At 44.3% G+C, this 22,251-nt stretch overlaps 1 pseudogene across 1 annotated transcript in view; it reads left to right on the top strand.

Moving 5' to 3' along the window:
* The first annotated feature begins 3,280 nt into the window (after window positions 1–3,280).
* The window catches only part of LOC311115941 (tripartite motif-containing protein 16-like), a 34,142-nt pseudogene continuing 15,171 nt past the window's right edge, over window positions 3,281–22,251 (top strand). The window contains exons 1-3 of the transcript in view: window positions 3,281–3,680; window positions 4,117–4,212; window positions 12,028–12,255. The product of the transcript in view is annotated as a tripartite motif-containing protein 16-like (transcript). The remainder of the gene's footprint in view (window positions 3,681–4,116; window positions 4,213–12,027; window positions 12,256–22,251) is intronic.

The following is a 22,251-nucleotide window of genomic DNA, read 5'->3' as shown; positions in this document are numbered from 1 at the left end:
TACAGTATAGAACACCATATAGAAGACATAGACATATCATTACATACAGTATAGAACACCATATAGAAGACATAGACATATCATTACATAGAGTATAGAACACCATATAGAAGACATAGACATATCATTACATACAGTATAGAACACCATCTAGAAGACATAGACATATCATTACATACAGTATAGAACACCATCTAGAAGACATAGACATATCATTACATACAGTATAGAACACCATCTAGAAGACATAGACATATCATTACATACAGTATAGAACACCATCTAGAAGACATAGACATATCATTACATACAGTATAGAACACCATATAGAAGACATAGACATATCATTACATAGAGTATAGAATACATAGACATATCATTACATACAGTATAGAACACCATCTAGAAGACATAGACATATCATTACATACAGTATAGAACACCATATAGAAGACATAGACATATCATTACATAGAGTATAGAACACCATATAGAAGACATAGACATATCATTACATACAGTATAGAACACCATATAGAAGACATAGACATATCATTACATACAGTATAGAACACCATATAGAAGACATAGACATATCATTACATACAGTATAGAACACCATATAGAAGACATAGACATATCATTACATACAGTATAGAACACCATCTAGAAGACATAGACATATCATTACATACAGTATACAACACCATATAGAAGACATAGACATATCATTACATACAGTATAGAACACCATATAGAAGACATAGACATATCATTACATACAGTATAGAGCACCATCTAGAAGAAATATACATATCATTACATACAGTATAGAACACCATCTAGAAGACATAGACATATCATTACATACAGTATAGAACACCATCTAGAAGACATAGACATATCATTACATACAGTATAGAACACCATCTAGAAGACATAGACATATCATTACATACAGTATAGAACACCATATAGAAGACATAGACATATCATTACATAGAGTATAGAATACATAGACATATCATTACATACAGTATAGAACACCATCTAGAAGACATAGACATATCATTACATACAGTATAGAACACCATATAGAAGACATAGACATATCATTACATAGAGTATAGAATACATAGACATATCATTACATACAGTATAGAACACAATCTAGAAGACATAGACATATCATTACATACAGTATAGAACACCATATAGAAGACATAGACATATCATTACATAGAGTATAGAACACCATATAGAAGACATAGACATATCATTACATACAGTATAGAACACCATATAGAAGACATAGACATATCATTACATACAGTATAGAACACCATATAGAAGACATAGACATATCATTACATAGAGTATAGAACACCATCTAGAAGACATAGACATATCATTACATACAGTATAGAACACCATATAGAAGACATAGACATATCATTACATACAGTATAGAACACCATATAGAAGACATAGACATATCATTACATACAGTATAGAACACCATATAGAAGACATAGACATATCATTACATACAGTATAGAACACCATATAGAAGACATAGACATATCATTACATAGAGTATAGAACACCATATAGAAGACATAGACATATCATTACATACAGTATAGAACACCATATAGAAGACATAGACATATCATTACATAGAGTATAGAATACATAGACATATCATTACATACAGTATAGAACACCATCTAGAAGACATAGACATATCATTACATACAGTATAGAACACCATATAGAAGACATAGACATATCATTACATAGAGTATAGAACACCATATAGAAGACATAGACATATCATTACATAGAGTATAGAACACCATATAGAAGACATAGACATATCATTACATACAGTATAGAACACCATATAGAAGACATAGACATATCATTACATACAGTATAGAACACCATATAGAAGACATAGACATATCATTACATAGAGTATAGAACACCATATAGAAGACATAGACATATCATTACATACAGTATAGAACACCATATAGAAGACATAGACATATCATTACATACAGTATAGAACACCATATAGAAGACATAGACATATCATTACATAGAGTATAGAACACCATCTAGAAGACATAGACATATCATTACATACAGTATAGAACACCATCTAGAAGACATAGACATATCATTACATACAGTATAGAACACCATATAGAAGACATAGACATATCATTACATAGAGTATATCATAGATGACATGTATAAATCCTTCCTTTATATTTCCTGTAACACTTTCCATTCCAGTAGCCTTATTACTGGCTAGGGTTACTGCTGCTAGTACAGTGGAAGAATGAGGCATCACAGTACTTTTACATAACTGGACTAACAGGAATAATTACACACCAATAAATACACTGTAATGTAAAGTGTTACATCATTCTCAATGATCAGTCAATACATACGGTATTCATTTCTTATAGTTAGTGTCATAGCACAAGTTTAAGGCATCACAAAATTAATTAAAAGCATTATACAAATGTACTTCATAGAAACTGTTACCTTTTATATATTCTAACCACTCTATTTAATTTATTCCACATTAAGGCCCTGACCTAGGAACACAGAATCTTTGTCTCTATTAACATTGTGTACAGTTTTTCTGTCCTCCCTCTCTCCGTCTCTCTCTCTCTCTCTCTCCTCTCCTCTCTCTCTCTCTCTCTCTCTCTCTCTCTCTCTCTCTCTCTCTCTCTCTTCTCTCTCCTCTCTCTCCTCTCTCTCTCTCTCTCTCTCTCTCTCTCTCCTCTCTCTCTCTCTCTCTCTCTCTCTCTCTCTCTCTCTTCTCTCTCTCTCTCTCTCTCTCTCTCTCTCTCTCTCTCTCTCTCTCTCTCTCTCTCTCTCTCTCTCTTCTCTCTCTCTCTCTCTCTCTCTCTCTCCTCTCTCTCTCTCTCTCTCTCTCCCTCTAACCCCACCCCTCTGGCAGAACCAGGAAGTCCCTCCCCTCCACAAACTCTCTTCTGTGGAAACGAAACTTATCTGATTCTCTGTGTTGTCTGTCTGTGTGAGAGTGAACAACCGTCCAAATGGCTCAGCAGGGAGTTTTGCTCGACCAGGACCAGTTCTGTTGTTCTGTCTGTCTGGATCTACTGAAGGAGCCGGTGGCTATTCCCTGTGGACACAGTTACTGTAGAAGCTGTATTGAGGCTGCTGGGATCAGGATGTTCTGAAAGGTGTCTATAGCTGTCCTCAGTGTAGACAGACCTTCACTCCAAGGCCTACTCTGAGAAAAAATAACATGTTGGCTGAGGTGGTGGAGAAACTGAAGAAGACAGGACTCCAGGCTGCTCCCCCTCCCTGCTCTCTGCTATGCTGGACCTGGAGATGTGGCGTGTGATGTCTGCACTGGGACCAGAAAGCAGAAAGCCCTCATGTCCTGTCTGGTGTGTCTGGCCTCTTACTGTGAGACTCACCTCCAATCTCACTATGAATCTCCTGCTTTGAAGAAGCACAAGCTGGTCAAAGCCACCGCACAACTACAGGAGAAGATCTGCTCTCATCATGACAAACTGCTGGAGGTTTACTGTCGTACCGATCAGCAGTGTATCTGTTATCTGTGTACAATTGATAAACATAAAGGCCATGATACAGTGTCAGCTGCAGCAGAGAGGACTGAGAAACAGGTAAGACAAGAACTACTTGTTGGTGACTGTCTGATAAACAAAGAATTAAAGATACAGTAGGATCTAAGGCTGTTTGAATATGAGATCATTCAAATGATATCGATCCACGGCAGAACAAATATGAACACAAACCTTGATTATATAGATATGTTAACCCAGATTCTCCAAATGTATCACCATTTTCTAAAGTCAAACAACATTATCATTCCTTATCAAACACCATCATCATTCGTTATCAAACACCCAATCAGCTCCCCTGTTTTGTGCACTGTTAAAACTATAATCATTCACATAACAACTTAATAATATAATTTCACACAGACACTTCCTCAACATTTTAATCCCTATCTTCAATGTGCCCTATGTCCCATTACTATACTATTGATCTACTGGACAAATAAAGCTTGATAGCTCATTGAAGAGTGATTCTCCACAGAGGCAGCTGGGGATGAGTCAGCAGAAGGTCCAGGAGAGATTCCAGGAGAGAGAGAAGGAGCTGAAGGAGCTCCAACAGGCTGTGGAGTCTCTCAAGGTGAGTATTGTTGACCAGAGGAGACACACCATTTCACATCTCTCCTCCAGTCAGAGAGAGAGGGGGGCCCGTCTCCAATCCCACTGGCTCCACTGTTGGGAACAGGCTGTCTGGACCCCTTTCAGAGAATAGACTGCTTAATGTAACCGGCGGGATATGAACCCGGGTCTACTGAGGGAGAAAACAACATATTGACCGTTTCACCAAGAGGACATTCCCCATTAGGCTGACACTGATTTTGAAGTCGCAAGAGGGGTTACCTCATCACATAACCATGAGTAACCATGACCGACTCATGTCCCCTATACATTAACATGGAGCTCTCTCTCTCTCTCTCTCTCTCTCTCTCTCTCTCTCTCTCAATTCAATTGAATTCAAAGGGCTTTATTGGCATGGGAAACATATGTTTACATTGCCACAGCAAGTGAAATAGATACTAAACAAAAGTGAAATAAACCACCAGAAATTAACAGTAAACATTACACTCACAAAAGTTTCAATGGAATAGAGACTTTCAAATGTTAGAATTCAAGTGAAAACCGAGTGAGCCGTGCGCCAGACCGAGTTCTGGAGGTGAAATGGAAATGAATGAGGGAGAGTTAAGTGAGGTAGAAGGTTTGGTGAAGAGCTCAGAACCAGAGCCTGGCATCAATGGACATGATAAAGAAGAATCTGGTGCAGTAGGAGTTACATTGTAGGAGAAAGTGGATCCATACCTTTTGGCAGATCCATTTGTAGTTTCAGGGTGGGTGGGAAAGGAGTTGGGTGCAGTTGAATCAGTGAAGGTAACCTGTAGTGGACTTGTGATATTTGTTTGTGTTTCTTCTGACCAGAGGGAGTGGGCGCTCCGTGTCACGCAACTTGGGTCAAGATCTGTTTCTTGCTTTGCTCTTAGGAACAGGGCACCATTGAAAGGAGTGATTTCTGGGGTAGCGTTAAGTGTGGAGGTGGAGAAATTGAAGATGAAGATTCCTGGTGTTTGTGATTCCCGCCGTTTGGTGTGACGCAGACCCGGTGGTGAGCGTGGTGAAACAGAGGAGTCAGTCCTTTTGAGTTATGAGTCTTTACCAGAGAAAGTCATGTTATGATATATCAGTTATCTTGATTCAAGCTTTTGTGCCAAATCCATAAATTCAGGTGCAACGTTTATGGTCATTTCGCAGCAGTTTGTGGGAGGGAAATTCCAAGATGTTTTATGTGTGCGGAAGAGAATGGGATAAAGGATTGTTCTGGTGAATAAAGTGTGTGTCAACTGTTGGGATGCCCATGTTGCTGGGGATTGGAAGTGTCCGGTGCGAGAGAGGCAGGTTGAGGTGGCTAGAGTCAGAGTAGTGCAGAAGGTGTCGTATGCTGAGGCAGTGAAGGAAGTAGAGGAGGATGGGTCAAGGGTGAGAGATCCTGAGAGGATCCCTGTGAGTAGTAGATCTGTGCCAGCACAGAGGGATAGGCCAACGAGTGATATATGCTTCAGTAAAGTTAGTTTCTTAGAGTTCATAGCAATGGTTATCAACTGTACCGCAGAAATGGAAATTAAATCACAGAAAATAGATATTGTGGTGGCAGCTGCAGAGAACTATTTGGGCATACAAGATTTGACTTCAGAAGAGTTACAGGGTGTGTTGAGTGGTGGTGTCCCGTCCTCCCAGGCCGTTGGCATGGTGCAGGAGCAGATAGGGTCAAAGTAGTGGAATGGGGTAGTGGGTATTTAATGAGTGTAGGGTTAGTTGGAAGGTTTTTAATTAAATGTTCCTTTCCCCTTTTCCCATTTTGTATCACAAAGTAAAATAGAGTTATATTATATTCCAGTTGGGGGCGGTAATGCAACATATTTGATGCCAACCGCTGTTAAAATCCAAAGAAGAAGAAACGTTACATTATGGCAATGTACAGTGTCTCTGCCTCTCTCATTCCATCACTTTTGCAGTAGTTGGTTGTATGGGTCTCTGTCTGTCAGCACCCCATTCATAACCAATCGTTGAAGGATATTTATAGAGCTCTGATCAGGACGACAATTGATTACGGGTGTATAGTTTATCGAACAAGGCAAAACTTGGCTTCAGAAGCTGGACAGAATCCAGTATATAGCTTTAAGGATATGTATTGGTGCATTTAAATCAACATATGTATGTGCCTTACTGGTGGAGGCAGGTGAGATGCCTTTGGATATACAGCGTAAAAATGGTCATTATCTTATTGGGTTGAAAGGCAGTGAGGTTGAGCATCCCACTGCTACTGTTCTAGATGACTGTTGGGAATATACTAGTAGACAAGGCAGTGGTTTTGGTTGGACAGTTGGAAAGCTTGCTGATGAGAGTGGTTTGAGGGAGTTGGAGGTTGGCCCTTCTGTGGTGATAGGGGATGTTCCTCCATGGTTACTCTCAGACCCTGTTGTTGATCTAACCTTGGTAGAGAAAAGGAAAGATTGGTCAGAAGTCAGTGATATAGTGAAACTGGTTGACAATTACATTGGTAGAGGTTTTTATGCATTTTTAATGCTTTTCACAGACTGATCCAAGGACCCAGATAGTGGGCTCACAGGAGCAGGCGTTTACGTTCCTGAATTTGATGTGCAGATATGTAGAAGACTAACAGATGAACTGTCAGTATACTCAGTTGAACTGTTGCCGATAATAGTTGCCCTCCAGTGGTTGGAGGACGTACAACCTGTTAGAATTATAGTATGGTCAGATTCTCTGTCTGTATTTAATAGTTTATCATCTGGTAAATCTAATAGGAGTGACCTGCTATTGGAGGTATTAATGTTATTATGGAGAATTGAGAGAATGGGTGTAGTAGTGAGATTCTGCTGGGTCCCAGCACATTCGGGTGTGGAAGGGAATGAAATTGTAGACCAGTTAGCTAAAAGAGCTTTGAAACGAGATATAATTGATATTAATGTTCCACTGGGTAGAGGTGAGGCCAAATGTAAGATCAGAGCCATTTTGATAGATGTGTGGCAGAAGAGATGGTACTCTGAGCACAAGGGCCGGCATTTATATGAATAGTTTACAGTTTTACAGAAAGGTCGATGGACCAAGATTCAAAAGTCAGATTAGGAAGGAAGATGTGGTGTTTACTCGATTGCGCTTAGGACATTGTACATTGAACTCGTCATTACATCTGGTTGGCAAGCATGGGAATGGTTTGTGTCTGGAGGGTATGGTCGATGAAACGGTGGAGCATGTGTTGTTATATTGTTGTAAGTATGTTGAAGAGAGGGAAAGATTGAAGTGTAGGGTCATTGAGGTTGGATGGGGTTGGGGGGGGGTTGGAAGGGATTTTGGGGATGGGGGAGGGTCTATTAGAAGTTAGTAGGGCTCTTCTTTATTTTCTCAGAAGTACTGAGTTAAGTAGGAGGATTTAGAAATGTTGGAAACCGTGATTGACCACACACTCCAGCACAGTAGGTGGCGGCATGCACCTTTAACGTTGGTTTGTGGACCGCCATTATATCATAGAAGAAGAAGTTGGTTGTGTTAGAGATTTGTGGTTCGTGAGGAGGGCTACTATTCTTTTTTCTTTTGGTTCTTGCATATTTAATGAATTCATTTTCTCATGGTGGGGTTTTTGTTTATTAGTTTCCACTGTTTATCGTTTAGAGTTGAGGGGGGAGTAGGGGTAGTTTGTTAGGGCGGCGTGATGGCCTCAACCGAGTGGAGAAGAAACGCTGTCGCTTCGGGTGCATTCCGGAGAAAGGTGTGGAGGAAGTTTTGCTCATGGTCGGCGAACAGGTTGGAGCGGAACATCTGCACTCTGCATCCAGAATGAACAAGGCGGTGGTCGTGTTAATGAAAAAGGTTTGTCTTGTTGCGAGTGGGATTTTTGTAAGGGGTGTGTTGGTGCAGATGTCGCCTCTTTCGACAAGAGTTGTGGTGGCAAATCTGCCTCTGTTTATTGCTTACGAACAGACCGCAAGTAGTTGGTTAGTTTTGGTAAATTTGCAAGTGGTTTTCGTGTGCTCTCGGCTGGGTGCCAAGCGGAATCCGTTAAACATGTCTCTTTTCATAGACAAGTGTTTGTTTCTTAACAAACTTCAAGGTTACACAGGGGAGGGGTGGAACACAGGGTTTGCTAGCACAGATAGTTTTCGGTGTTTCTAGTGTGGGGATCATCAGTTATAGGCTACAAGCAGCAATATGATTGATAGGTAGGACAGGTATTGAACCCAAATAATCCCTACTCAGATGCGCTAACCTCAACCCTAGTAAACATGCATTATAAAAACCTTCTATATAAAATTATCTCATATTGGGAGTAAATAGCCTCTGAATAGAAAAGAAAAAACACTGCATCTTCCAGCCCACCAATAAATTACATAATGCAACCGTTGCGGTTAGTATATTTACCTCAACATGCCCCTCGCTTGCGTGAGAAGGCAGAGTGCTCGATGCTGGTTGATGAATTTTACAATTAATGTACTAGGAAAATACGTTTTTGTCGACCAGAGGTGACTGAATTAATGTTTAGGCTTATTGATAATCATTATAGTAATGAAGTATAATTTCAAAACATGACCATAAAAACAGGTAATAATAAACATGAATCATCATTATATTACTTCACAGTAATGTGTTTTCAGTCCTTCCTCTTGCTTTAGCAGTGTGGAAAGGGACAGTAAAAAGCTCAGGCAGGAGTTTTCCTGTGAGGTGGAGTGGTGGTGTATCCAGGGAGAGAACTAAACTAATCTTCTGAAATGTCATTCATGGTCTTATGCTGCCATCTATTGGAATTATTAAGCAACTGCAGTAGTACTGAATAAAGTGTTTTTCCTTGAAAAATCCTTACTAAAGTAGTGATTACTCAGAATTGCAAAATAAATGGCAGGGGTACCAGGAGGGAGGATAATAAATTTTTTACATTTTAGTCATTTAGCAGATGCTCTTATCCAGAGCGACTTACAGTTAGTGAGTGCATACATTTTCATACTGTCCCCCCATGGGAAACGAACCCACAACCCTGGCGTTGCAAGCCCCATGCTCTACCAACTGAGCTACACGGTAGTAGTGCATGGCCAAGTGGTGGTGCGCAGGCCGTGGAGAAAGCGGTGGTGGGGAGGGTTGCAGCTGGGCTACATGAGCTGAGGCAGGTTTCTGTAGTAACAGAGACTCCGGTGGGCGAAGGCTTGGTGGGCTCATCCCAGGAAATATTGCCTGTCATTGGGGAAGAGGCTCTGATCAGGGGGGAAGTGCAGGGGGGCAGAGACTGGGGAGGAGGAGGACGGTACCGTGCCAATGGAGGAGGAGGAAGAGGGAGGAGGTGAGTCTGCGGGAGCGGAGGACAAGGCGTCTCGTTTTCAGACGGGTTTAGTGTCCTCTCACCCAGGAAGCGGTATAGGCTGAGAAAATGGGTCATGGGTTCTTAAGGGCATGTCTTCAGAATCTGCTTAAATTGATGTTTTTTCTGGCATGGCGGCTTTATGGGCTTCTCTACTGGTTTCTGATTGTGGTGACTTCCCTCCCACCTCTTATGGAGATTTCACGGTTAGACTTCCTTAACATGAACGGCGGCAAAGACTGGGGGAATATGTAAACCAAAAACATTTAAATGCCATGGCAGAAATCTTAGTGCAGGGGTAGCAAAAGAGGTGTGTAAGGGTAGGTTGTTAGTGTTTAGAGCCCAAATAATGACCTTTCATAAATGTGTCTGCACCTGGTCCTCTGTAGCTCAGCTGGTAGAGCACAGCGTTTGTAACGCCAGGGTAGTGGGTTCGATCCCCGGGACCACCCATACACAAAAAATATATATATTATCGACTGTAAGTCGCTTTGGATAAAAGCGTCTGCAAAATGGCACATTATATTATATTATATTATAGTACAGGGCTCAGTTCTCTGTTTCACCAGAGGGGTTGGAAAAACAGAGTGGGGAAACCAAGAAAATCCCTTGTTTTACGTTTGTCTGATGGGTGGGTAACTTCTGTTGTGGGGAGATGAGGGAGCCTGATGGGTGGGTAACTTCTGTTGTGGGGAGATGAGGGAGCCTGATGGGTGGGTAACTTCTGTTGTGGGGAGATGAGGGAGCCTGATGGGTGGGTAACTTCTGTTGTGGGGGAGATGATGGAGCCTGATGGGTGGGTAACTTCTGTTGTGGGGGAGATGAGGGAGCCTGATGGGTGGGTAACTTCTGTTGTGAGGAGATGAGGCTGTGGAGTTGTACTCTGATTTATAGAGGGCAGAACTCTGTGGTTCTCTGTAGCTCAGCTGGTAGAGCACGGCTTGTAACGCCAGGGTAGTGGGTTCGATCCCCGGGACCATATGTAAAAATGTATGCACATGACTATAAGTCGCTTTGGATAAAAGCGTCTGCTAAATGGCATATTATCATTATTATTATTATCCTTTGTGTTCTCAGGTTCTGCTCACAGACCTTTCCAAACTCTCTCTGTCACAGAGAAATCAAATAGACCTTTCCCTGGCCTTTCACAAAATCTCAGCTGCTGTCTCTCAGACGGTCTGCCTGTGGATTTTTATAAAAAGTTCTGGGGAATTATTGGACAGAACGTGTGTTGTGTGAGTGCGTCGGGGTGGGGGAGCTGTCGCTAAGCTGTAGACGGGAGGCTTTGACTCTCCTGCCCAAAATAGGGATTTGAGCGACATAAAGAACTGGAGGCCTGTGGCATTGCTCTGTTTGGACTATAAGGTCTTTACCAAGGTCCTCGTTAACAGACTCAAGTCCCACCTGGACTCTATTGTACACAAGGACCAAACGTACTGTGTACCAGGACGCTCAAACACAGACAATCTGTTCATAATCAGGAGAAAGCCTTTGATAGGGTGGACCATGAATATCTGTTCAATGTGTTGTTTTGGTTGTGGGGAGAATTTTGTGGCCTGTGTTCAAATGTTAAATAAATAAATATAAATAATATGCCATTTAGCAGACGCTTTTATCCAAAGCGACTTAGTCATGCGTGCATACATTTTTGTGTATGGGTGGTCCCGGGGATCGAACCCACTACCCTGGCGTTACAAGTGCCGTGCTCTACCAGCTGAGCTACAGAGGACCACGTAATGTCGCGGTCGTATGCTGGGGCTTCATGTATGGTCAAGGTGTGGGGAGGGCTCAGTAGGCCAGTCTGGGTAGGGAGGGGCATTCACCAGGGATGCCCTCTGTCAGGGCAGCTATACACTCTTGTTATTGAGCCCTTTCTGGGCCTGCTACGCAGGAGGCTACAGGGAGTGTGGGAGCCAGGCATAGGGTTGGGGACAGGCATAGCAGTGTCAGCATACGCTGATGACGTCTGTGTTGGTTAGGGATGAGCAGAACCTACAGGCCCTGGAGAATAGTTTGAGGGTGTACGAGGGGGCGTCTTCTGCTTAGGTAAACTGGGGCAAGAGTGAGGCTCTGTTATGTGGGGCATGGAGGGACAGGGCACCTCCGCAGCTTCCAGGGGGGTTGCAGTGGGGCTGTGAGTGGCTCAAGATGCTTGGGGTGTATCTGGGCTCGGAGGGTTGGGATAGGAAGAACTGGGAAGGAGTGTCACAAGCGGTGGTGTCGAGGCTGACGAAGTGGAGGTGGCTCATCTCCCAAGTGGCATACAGAGGGGCGGTGCTGATCATCAACAACTTGGTGGCATCCTCTCTATGGCTTAAATTGGCCATTCTCAACGCCCCCGGTGGTCTGCTTGTGGACCTGCAGCGCAAGTTAGTTATTTTAAATTAGTGCACGCAAATTAGTGCACCTCCGCAGCTTCCAGGCGTTCTGCTTGTGGACCTGCACGCAATGTGTTTTTAGGAGGGGGGGTGTTAGTGTAATGAGGATGGCTCATTAAAGTAAGACAAGTCAGTCTCTCTCTCTCTCTCTCTCTCTTAACAGCACTCTGCACAGGCAGCAGTGGTGGACAGTGATAAGATCTTTACTGAGCTGATCCGCTCCATTGAGAGAAGGCGCTCTGAGGTGAAGGAGCTGATCAGAGCCCAAGAGAAGGCTCAAGTGAGTCAAGCTGAAGGACTCCTGGAGCAACTGGAGCAGGAGATAGCTGAGCTGAGGAAGAGAAGCACTGAGCTGGAGCAGCTCTCACACACAGAGGATCACATCCATTTCCTCCAGGTAACTCAACTGCCTTGATACATGTGATATGAAATTAAAACTCTCAATCAGTTGGTTCTGCTCTGCTCTGTCTCTGTCTCTGTCTCTGTCTCTGTCTCTTGTGTCTCCTGAGTGGCGCAGTGGTCTAAGGCACTGCATCGCAGTGCTAACTGTGCCACTAGAGATCCTGGTTCGAATCCAGGCTTTGTCGCAGCCGGCCGCGACCGGGAGACTCATGGGCGGCGCACAATTGGCCCAGCGTCGTCCAGGGTAGGGGAGGGAATGGCCGGCAGGGATGTAGCTCAGTTGATAGAGCATGGCGTTTGCAACGCCAGGGTTGTGGGTTCGTTTCCCACGGGGGGGCAGTATAAAAAGATATGTATTCACTAACTGTAAGTCGCTCTGGATAAGAGCGTCTGCTAAATGACTAAAATGTAAAAATGTAAATGTCTCTCTCTCTCCAGAGTTATCAGTCTCTCTCCGGTACCAGTGTATCTTCAGACTTACCCAGCATCGTTGTCCGTCCTCTTCAGTACTTTGGAGATGTGAGTAAGACTGTGTCTGAACTGAGAGAGAAACTAGAAGACGTCCTTAAAGGAGAATGGACCAAGATCTCCACTACAGGTGTGTTGAAAATAATAAGAACATCAACTTTAGACCATTGAAAGTTCCCTACTAGTCATATACATGTGGAATATGGTATGATGATAACATTCCCTCTCTCTGTGAATGTGTCTGTAGTGAATATAGTGGATGTTGTACTGCCTCCAGAGCCCAAGACCAGAGAACAGTTCTTACAATGTGAGTCTCTTTATTCTGAAGTAACTAACAGTCTCTTTTTACTGACACTCCTAACAATCCCTCTAGAAATATATAGCAATAGTAGATCTAATCAAAGACTGGGTATCTATCTGACTCCTCATATTTCTCTGATTTGATCTCTGCTGTGCTCTAATCAAAGACAGGGTAGATACAGTATCTGAATTCACTTATTGTTCTAACTCCCCTCATTGGTCTCTGCTCTGCTCTTCTCCCAGATTCCTGTCAGCTCACACTGGACCCAAACACAGCATACACACTCCTCTCTCTGTCTGAAGGGAACAGAAAGGTGACCTATACAGGCCAAGTCCAACCATATCCTGTTCATCCAGACAGATTCACTAACTACTACCAGGTTCTGTGTAGAGAGGGTCTGTCTGGACGCTGTTACTGGGAGGTGGAGTGGAGTGGGGGGGGTGTTTATACAGCAGTCTCATATAAAGACATCAGCAGAACAGATGGATTTGGACACAATGACAAGTCCTGGAGTTTAGAGTTTTATAGTGGTGGTTATTGTTTCAGACACAATAATGTTTGGACTAAAGTATCAGGCCCTCAGTCCTCCAGAGTAGGAGTGGACCTGGATCACAAGGCAGGTACTCTGTCCTTCTACAGTGTCTCTGACACAGTGACCCTCCTCCACAGAGTCCAGACCACATTCACTCAGCCCCTCTATCCTGGGTTTTGGCTCAATAATGGTACTGCTGAGCTGGTTAAACTGTAGTAGGGTCCACATAGATACTAGTCATGCTGGTGTAGTCTATAGCTGAGCTGGTTAAACTGTAGTAGGGTCCACATAGATACTAGTCATGCTGGTGTAGTCTATAGCTGAGCTGGTTAAACTGTAGTAGGGTCCACATAGATACTAGTCATGCTGGTGTAGTCTATAGCTGAGCTGGTTAAACTGTAGTAGGGTCCATATAGATACTAGTCATGCTGGTGTAGTCTATAGCTGAGCTGGTTAAACTGTAGTAGGGTCCACATAGATACTAGTCATGCTGGTGTAGTCTATAGCTGAGCTGGTTAAACTGTAGTAGGGTCCACATAGATACTAGTCATGCTGGTGTAGTCTATAGCTGAGCTGGTTAAACTGTAGTAGGGTCCACATAGATACTAGTCATGCTGGTGTAGTCTATAGCTGAGCTGGTTAAACTGTAGTAGGGTCCACATAGATACTAGTCATGCTGGTGTAATCTATAGCTGAGCTGGTTAAACTGTAGTAGGGTCCACATAGATACTAGTCATGCTGGTGTAGTCTATAGCTGAGCTGGTTAAACTGTAGTAGGGTCCACATAGATACTAGTCATGCTGGTGTAGTCTATAGCTGAGCTGGTTAAACTGTAGTAGGGTCCACATAGATACTAGTTATGCTGGTGGTGATGGTCCCCAGATATAATACTCTGTTTTTCTGTACAATTATTTTTGTCTGACTGATTTAATCTTCAGAGTTTAATTAAAACTTAACGTATTTTTATCAAATGCAATGTTTTAATTGGCTACATTTACATTAATCATGATGTATGCTGTTAATGTATGTTGGTTGGCATTCAGAACCATTGAAATGTTTTCTCAATTGGTTCTCTGTCTCAATGTCATTTTCCTCAGTATCATGGAACAGGTAGTGTTACTTACTTGCTAATTGAACTATATGGGCCGGTTTCCCGGACACAGATGAAGCCTCGTCCTAGACTAAAAAGCATGTTCAATGGAGATGTCCGGGAAACCGACCCTAAGTTTGGCATCTTTTATTCTCCCATCCTGCTCAGTCAAGCAACATTAAACCTGTCCAGCTGGTGGTGCTATTAACCAAACAATAAAAACCCAGCAGATATCTTGACTTGCCACTCAGTATATCAGTAATGTTCAGAATTGTACTTTAATATCATTGGAGATGGATGGTCTTTTTAATCCACTACCCAGAGTCAGGAACAGATGAATTTAGGTCTGCTACTGTTCCGTTATTAAATATGATTCATGGTGATGGGAAATGAAAAATCCATCTAGTAGTAGTTTTCCTTTGCTATTTATTCCAAGGTGTGTCTTTAACTTGTAAATGGATTGTGTTGAAGCTGGCATGTGGTGTGGATGATAGAATAGAGTGAATAGAGGAGAGAAGAGAGGAGGAGAGGAGAACATCATATAGGAGACAGATAAGATAGAGAGACAATTCATACCCAGGGGAGTTACTGACTCTGGCCCAAATGACACCCTGTTCCCTACGTAGTGCACTAGCCTTCTTCTGACCTGATCTAAAGTAGTCTTCTAGATTTTACATGTTTTCTCCCTGTCATTAGAAAATGACAATATGGTAATGACTTTAGTGGTTTCTTCCCCCTTTGTTTTTATTGGTTGTGTGTTATGTGTGTTGTTGTGTTAGGTTTTCCCCCTGTGTTCCTAATGGAAAATCCATTAACAATGAATCACAAACAAATTATATTCCAGTTGTGTTTAGACAACTTCATGGCTGACATCCCCCAGTTCTGTTAAGACCCATTGAACTGGGTCACATTCTAAATGGTCACTTGTATTGATAGTCCATTCTGGGCCTAACTGGGGTTAACCATACTGGAGGGTTTCTTTCTGCACACATATTCCCTCATCTCCAGAACTTTACCTGATGTCCTCTCTCTCTCTCTCTCTCTCTCTCTGTCTCTCTCTCTGCCTCTCTGCCTCTCTCTCTCTCTCTCTCTCTCTCTCTCTCTCTCTCTCTCTCTCTCTCTCTCTCTCTCTCTCTCTCTCTCTCTCTCTCTCTCTCTCTCTCTCTCTCTCTCTCTCTCTCTCTCTCTCTCTCTCTCTCTCTCTCTCTCTCTCTCTCTGTTTCCACATGCAATAAGCCTGTAACATCTTGTATGATCTTATGAGTTAACAGTGTATCAAATGGAAGGGCAAGTCTCACCACTGAGAGGAAAACATCACTGGTCCACCTCTGCATCAGGTCAGCTATGTTGATCAGTACTGTCCCAGGGATGCTGGGAGCAGAGATGAACTCCCCTGACCTGGTACCCACCTATGGAGTTGTCATTTTAATATCAGTTTAACCCCATTACTGCTATAACACACACAAGCCATGTTAATAGAATGAAATGGATCCAGGTTCCATTTATTCTACAATAGATTTACTGCCTGTGGAACACTTCTCAAAAGTGGTCTTAAATCAAGGTGACTGCAGGTCTCAATCCCAAACGAATGGGGGAAGAATTAATTAAATGGCCACCCGGACTATTTACATTGAACTCACCCCCCCCCCCCCCCCCCCTCCTTTTTGATTTAACACTGCTGCTACTTGCTGTTTATCTATGCATAGTCACTTTACAAATGACCTCAACTAACCTGTACCCCCACACATTGACTGGCAGAGCTACTCCACCTCAAGAATGACCCCCTGTATATAGCCTCATTATTGTTATGTCATTTTATTGTGTTACTTTTTGATTTGATTCGTTTTTTAAATTTAGTTTATTTCGTAAATATTTTCTTAACTCTATTTCTTGAACAGCATTGTTGCTTAAGGGTTTGTAAGTAAGCATTTCACGGTAAGGTCTGTTGTATTCGGCGCATGTGACAAATTTAATTACATTTTATTTTATTTTATTTGAAAATGGCACCATCTAGAAAGATGGCATTTAGAGGTATGGAGAAACAAGATTCACACAACAGAGCTGTCCACAACTGGACTGTACTGGCTAGGATATTTTCTTTACACATTGTCCTTTCAAGGATGGTTCCAGAACTTGGCTTGACTCAGCTCTGTAGTGTTAGCCAGCCCAGTTTGGCCCTGCTTGACTCAGCTCTGTAGTGTTAGCCAGCCCAGTTTGGCCCTGCTTGACTCAGCTCTGTAGTGTTAGCCAGCCCAGTTTGGCCCTGCTTGACTCAGCTCTGTAGTGTTAGCCAGCCCAGTTTGGCCCTGCTTGGCTTGACTCAGCTCTGTAGCGTTAGCCAGCCCAGTTTGGCCCTGCTTGGCTTGACTCATCTCTGTAGTGTTAGCCAGCCCAGTTTGGCCCTGCTTGACTCAGCTCTGTAGCGTTAGCCAGCCCAGTTTGGCCTGCTTGACTCAGCTCTGTAGTGTTAGCCAGCCCAGTTTGGCCCTGCTTGGCTTGACTCAGCTCTGTAGTGTTAGCCAGCCCAGTTTGGCCCTGCTTGGCTTGACTCAGCTCTGTAGTGTTAGCCAGCCCAGTTTGACCCTGCTTGACTCAGCTCTGTAGCGTTAGCCAGCCCAGTTTGGCCCTGCTTGGACTCAGCTCTGTAGTGTTAGCCAGCCCAGTTTGGCCCTGGTTGACTCAGCTCTGTAGTGTTAGCCAGCCCAGTTTGGCCCTGCTTGACTCAGCTCTGTAGCGTTAGCCAGCCCAGTTTGGCCCTGCTTGGCTTGACTCAGCTCTGTAGTGTTAGCCAGCCCAGTTTGGTCCTGCTTGACTCAGCTCTGTAGTGTTAGCCAGCCCAGTTTGGCCCTGCTTGACTCAGCTCTGTTATGTTAGCCAGCCCAGTTTGGCCCTGCTTGACTCAGCTCTGTAGTGTTAGCCAGCCCAGTTTGGCCCTGCTTGACTCAGTTCTATAGGAACAAACCGTCATCAGTGTGTTGGAGGGGATCAGTCTGATCAAGGAGAGGCACAGAATCACTGATCTGGACCACTTAGTGAGTCAATATTTGAGATGCAAGTGGATTTGTAGATTAGTGAGTCTGTCCAGTTGACCGCAATGGATTTGATCTAAAACATGCACAATGTCATGAAGACCACTGCTACTCCATAGAATGAAACCATCCCCTATGAGGACTAATGACCAACTCTGAAACTCACCACCCCATTTACATTACATTTACATTTTACATTTAAGTCATTTAGCAGACGCTCTTAACCAGAGCGACTTACAGGAGCAATTAGGGTTAAGTGCCTTGCTCAAGAGCACATTAACGTCATTTAGCAGACGCTCTTAGCCAGAGCGACTCACAAATTGGTGCGTTCACCCTATAGCCAGTGGGATAACCACTTTACAATTTGGGGGGGGGGTTTAGAAGGAATACTTTAGCCTATCCCAGGTATTCCTTAAAGAGGTGGGGTTTCAAATGTCTCCGGAAGGTGGTGAGTGACTCCGCTGTCCTGGCGTCGTGAGGGAGCTTGTTCCACCATTGGGGTGCCAGAGCAGCGAACAGTTTTGACTGGGCTGAGCGGGAGCTGTGCTTCCGCAGAGGAAGGGGAGCCAGCAGGCCAGAGGTGGATGAACGCAATGTCCTCGTTTGGGTGTAGGGACTGATCAGAGCCTGAAGGTACAGAGGTGCCGTTCCCCTCACTGCTCCAAAGGCAAGCACCATGGTCTTGTAGCGGATGCGAGCTTCAATTGGAAGCCAGTGGAGTGTGCGGAGGAGGGGGGTGACGTGAGAGAACTTGGGAAGGTTGAACACCAGACGGGCTGCGGCATTCTGGATGAGTTGTAGGGGTTTAATGGCACAGGCAGGGAGCCCAGCCAACAGCGAGTTGCAGTAGTCCAGACGGGAGATGACAAGTGCCTGGACCAGGACCTGCGCCGCTTCCTGTGTAAGGCAGGGTCGCACTCTCCGAATGTTGTAGAGCATGAACCTGCAGGAGCGGGTCACCGCCTTGATGTTGGCGGAGAACGACAGGGTGTTGTCCAGGGTCACGCCTAGGCTCTTCGCACTCTGGGAGGAGGACACAGCGGAGTTGTCTACCGTGATGGCGAGATCATGGAACGGGCAGTCCTTCCCCGGGAGGAAGAGCAGCTCCGTCTTGCCAGGGTTCAGCTTGAGGTGGTGATCCGTCATCCATACTGATATGTCTGCCAGACATGCAGAGATGCGATTCGCCACCTGGTTATCAGAAGGGGGAAAGGAGAAGATTAGTTGTGTATCGTCAGCGTAGCAATGATAGGAGAGACCATGTGAGGATATGACAGAGCCAAGTGACTTGGTGTATAGGGAGAAAAGGAGAGGGCCCAGAACCGATCCCTGGGGGACACCAGTGGTGAGAGCACGTGGTGCGGAGACAGCTTCCCGCCACGCCACTTGGTAGGAGCGACCGGTCAGGTAGGACGCAATCCAGGAGTGAGCCGCGCCGGAGATGCCCATTTCGGAGAGGGTGGAGAGGAGGATCTGATGGTTCACAGTATCAAAGGCAGCAGACAGGTCTAGAAGGACAAGAGCAGAGGAGAGAGAGTTAGCTTTAGCAGTGCGGAGAGTCTCTGTGACACAGAGAAGAGCAGTCTCAGTTGAATGACCAGTCCTGAAACCTGATTGGTTTGGGTCAAGAAGGTCATTCTGAGAGAGATAGCAAGAGAGTTGGCTAAAGACGGCACGCTCAATAGTTTTGGAAAGAAAAGAAAGAAGGGATACTGGTCTGTAGTTGTTGACATCAGTGGGGTCGAGTGTTGGTTTTTTGAGAAGGGGAGTAACTCTCGCTCTCTTGAAGACGGAAGGGACATGGCCAGCGGTCAAGGATGAGTTGATCAGCGAGGTGAGGTAGGGGAGAAGGTCACCGGAGATGGTCTGGAGAAGGGAGGAGGGGATGGGGTCAAGCGGGCAGGTTGTTGGGCGGCCTGCAGTCACAAGTCGCAGGATCTTATCTGGAGAGAGAGGGGAGAAAGAAGTCAAAGCATAGGGTAGGGCAGTGTGAGAAGGACCAGCAGTGTCATTAGACTTAACAAACAAGGATCGGATGTCGTCAACCTTCTTTTCAAAGTGGTTGACGAAGTCATCCACAGAGAGAGAGGAGGGGGGGGGGGGGGGGGGGAGGATTCAGGAGGGAGGAAAATGTGGCAAAGAGCTTCCTAGGGTTAGAGGCAGATGCTTGGAATTTAGAGTGGTAGAAGGTGGCCTTAGCAGCAGAAACAGATGAAGAAAATGTAGAGAGGAGGGAGTGAAAAGATGCCAGGTCGGCAGGGAATTTAGTTTTCTTCCATTTCCGCTCCGCTGCCCGGAGCTCTGTTCTGTGAGCTCGCAATGAGTCATCAAGCCACGGAGCTGGAGGGGAGGACCGAGCCGGCCGGGAGGATAGGGGACACAGAGAGTCAAAGGATGCAGAAAGGGAGGAGATGCTATGCTGTACTACCCCTATGCTGTACTGACAGCATCATCATCACACTAGCATTAATGTTCACACTCTGGGGCTCATTTGTCCACATTTAAACTGGTCTAGGTCTCCTTACAGGTGAGACACATTTAAACTGGTCTAGGTCTCCTTACAGGTGAGCAACTGTTACCCTTTATATATTCTAACCACTCTATTTAGGGTCTAGAGGTCTCTAGTGGTTGAATCTTAGCTCAGTTTCAGGGTCTTGCCAATCTTCTTATAGCCCAGGCCATCTTTATGTAGAGCAACAATTCTTTTTTTCAGATCCTCAGAGAGTTCTTTGCCATGAGGTGCCATGTTGAACTTCCAGTGACCAGATAAGGGAGTGTGAGAGCGATGACACCAAATGTAACACACCTGCTCCCCATTCACACCTGAGACCTTGTAACACTAACGAGTCACATGACACCGGGGAGGGAAAATGGCTAATTGGGCCCAATTTGGAGATTTTCACTTAGGGGTGTACTCACTTTTGTTGCCAGCGGTTTAGACATGAATGGCTGTGTGTTGAGTTATTTTGAGGGGACAGCAAATGTACACTGTTATACAAGCTGTACACTCACTACTTTACATTGTAGCAAAGTGTCATTTCTTCAGTGATGTCACATGAAAAGATATACTCAAATATTTACAAAAATGTGATGGGTGTACTCACTTTTGTGAGATACTGTAACAGCATTTGTTGTTAGTTTTTCTTCCTCTCCCCCAGTCCACTTTAACTTTTCTTCTTTATTCCCCGTGGGCTGCCACCTAGTGTCTGGAATACAACTGTATTAAGCCCCTTACAGATGCGCTCATCAATGTACTGCTATTCACAACATGTTTCAGAGATATCAATATATTATAATGAGTGCATTTGATCAAATGCTCACAGTCAAACAACCAATAATACTGTATGCTTGGATCTTTTCCTGTGTTTGGTCCGGACTGCGTTGACACCTGCAGCAAATCACACCACGGTACTACAGCACCAAGGGGTATGAATGGAAACGGAACGAGACCACTCCTTTGGAGCCAACCTAGGTGCATTGTTTGGTGCGCTCCCGAGTGCGAATGGTGTTCACACCAGTCCAAACAAGTTCGAAAAAACCCCCCAGCTCCAAACCAATTTAGTGTGAAAGCCCCCTTAGTGAGTCATTATTTAAGATGCAAGGGGATTTGTAGATTAGTGAGTCTGTGCAGTTCACCGCAATGGATTTGATCTAAAACATGCACAATGTCATGAAGACCACTGCTACTCCATAGAATGAAACCATCCCCTATGAGGACTCATGACCAACTCTGAAACTCACCACACTATGCTGTACTGACAGCATCATCATCACACTAGCATTAATGTTCACACTCTGGGGCTCATTTGTCCACATTTAAACTGGTCTAGGTCTCCTTACAGGTAAGACACATTTAAACTGGTCTAGGTCTCCTTACAGGTGAGACACATTTAAACTATTGGTCTCCTAACAGGTTGGACACATGGGTCTAGAGGTCTCTAGTGGTTGAGTCTTGGTCTGGGTCTCACTGGTTCTGTTCCAATCAGTCTTGTCTCCATCTCTGGTATATTCAGTACCAATACACCATCGTCATACACTCCAGACCTGGGTTCCAGTGCTTAATTTGAGCCGGATCTGGCACCTCTCAGATTTGACCTCATTTGTTCCAGCACCTATTTGCCCGGCTCCGGTACCTCACGCATTATTTATACAATTTGTTTACTGTTTAAACTGTAAACATTTAAAAAAGCGATCAGAGTTAAATCAAGTTGCCTCCTGGTTATTTCTCCCACCTCCTAGAAACACCATCATGTAAAAGTGCGGGGATCCTTCTGTGCAATCATCCTAATCCTTCCCCACTGATTTCAGACCTGCTCTCTTATTTCTACATATGTCCATCCACCGACGAAGTGCAGGGGGGGGGGGGGGGGGGGTGGCAGTGCCCGGAGCAGGTGCAATTTGGACAGAGGCTCAGTTCAAGACCAAGCAAATTTATGCAAAATTCAAAGCTGGGCTGTACAACATGCAAAAAGGTAGGGAGCTTGGGCCCAGAAAAGACTGGAGGGTTGAAACTAGCAAAGGAGTGGGTGGAATGTACAGTAACATGTTCTGCTTCAGAGGTAAAA

The sequence above is a fragment of the Coregonus lavaretus genome, assembly GCF_964263955.1.
Source record: "Coregonus lavaretus genome assembly, contig: HAP1_SCAFFOLD_3187, whole genome shotgun sequence".
Taxonomy (NCBI): domain Eukaryota; kingdom Metazoa; phylum Chordata; class Actinopteri; order Salmoniformes; family Salmonidae; genus Coregonus; species Coregonus lavaretus.
Note: the sequence above shows the minus strand (reverse complement) of the source record. Positions and strands in the feature narration are given on the sequence as shown.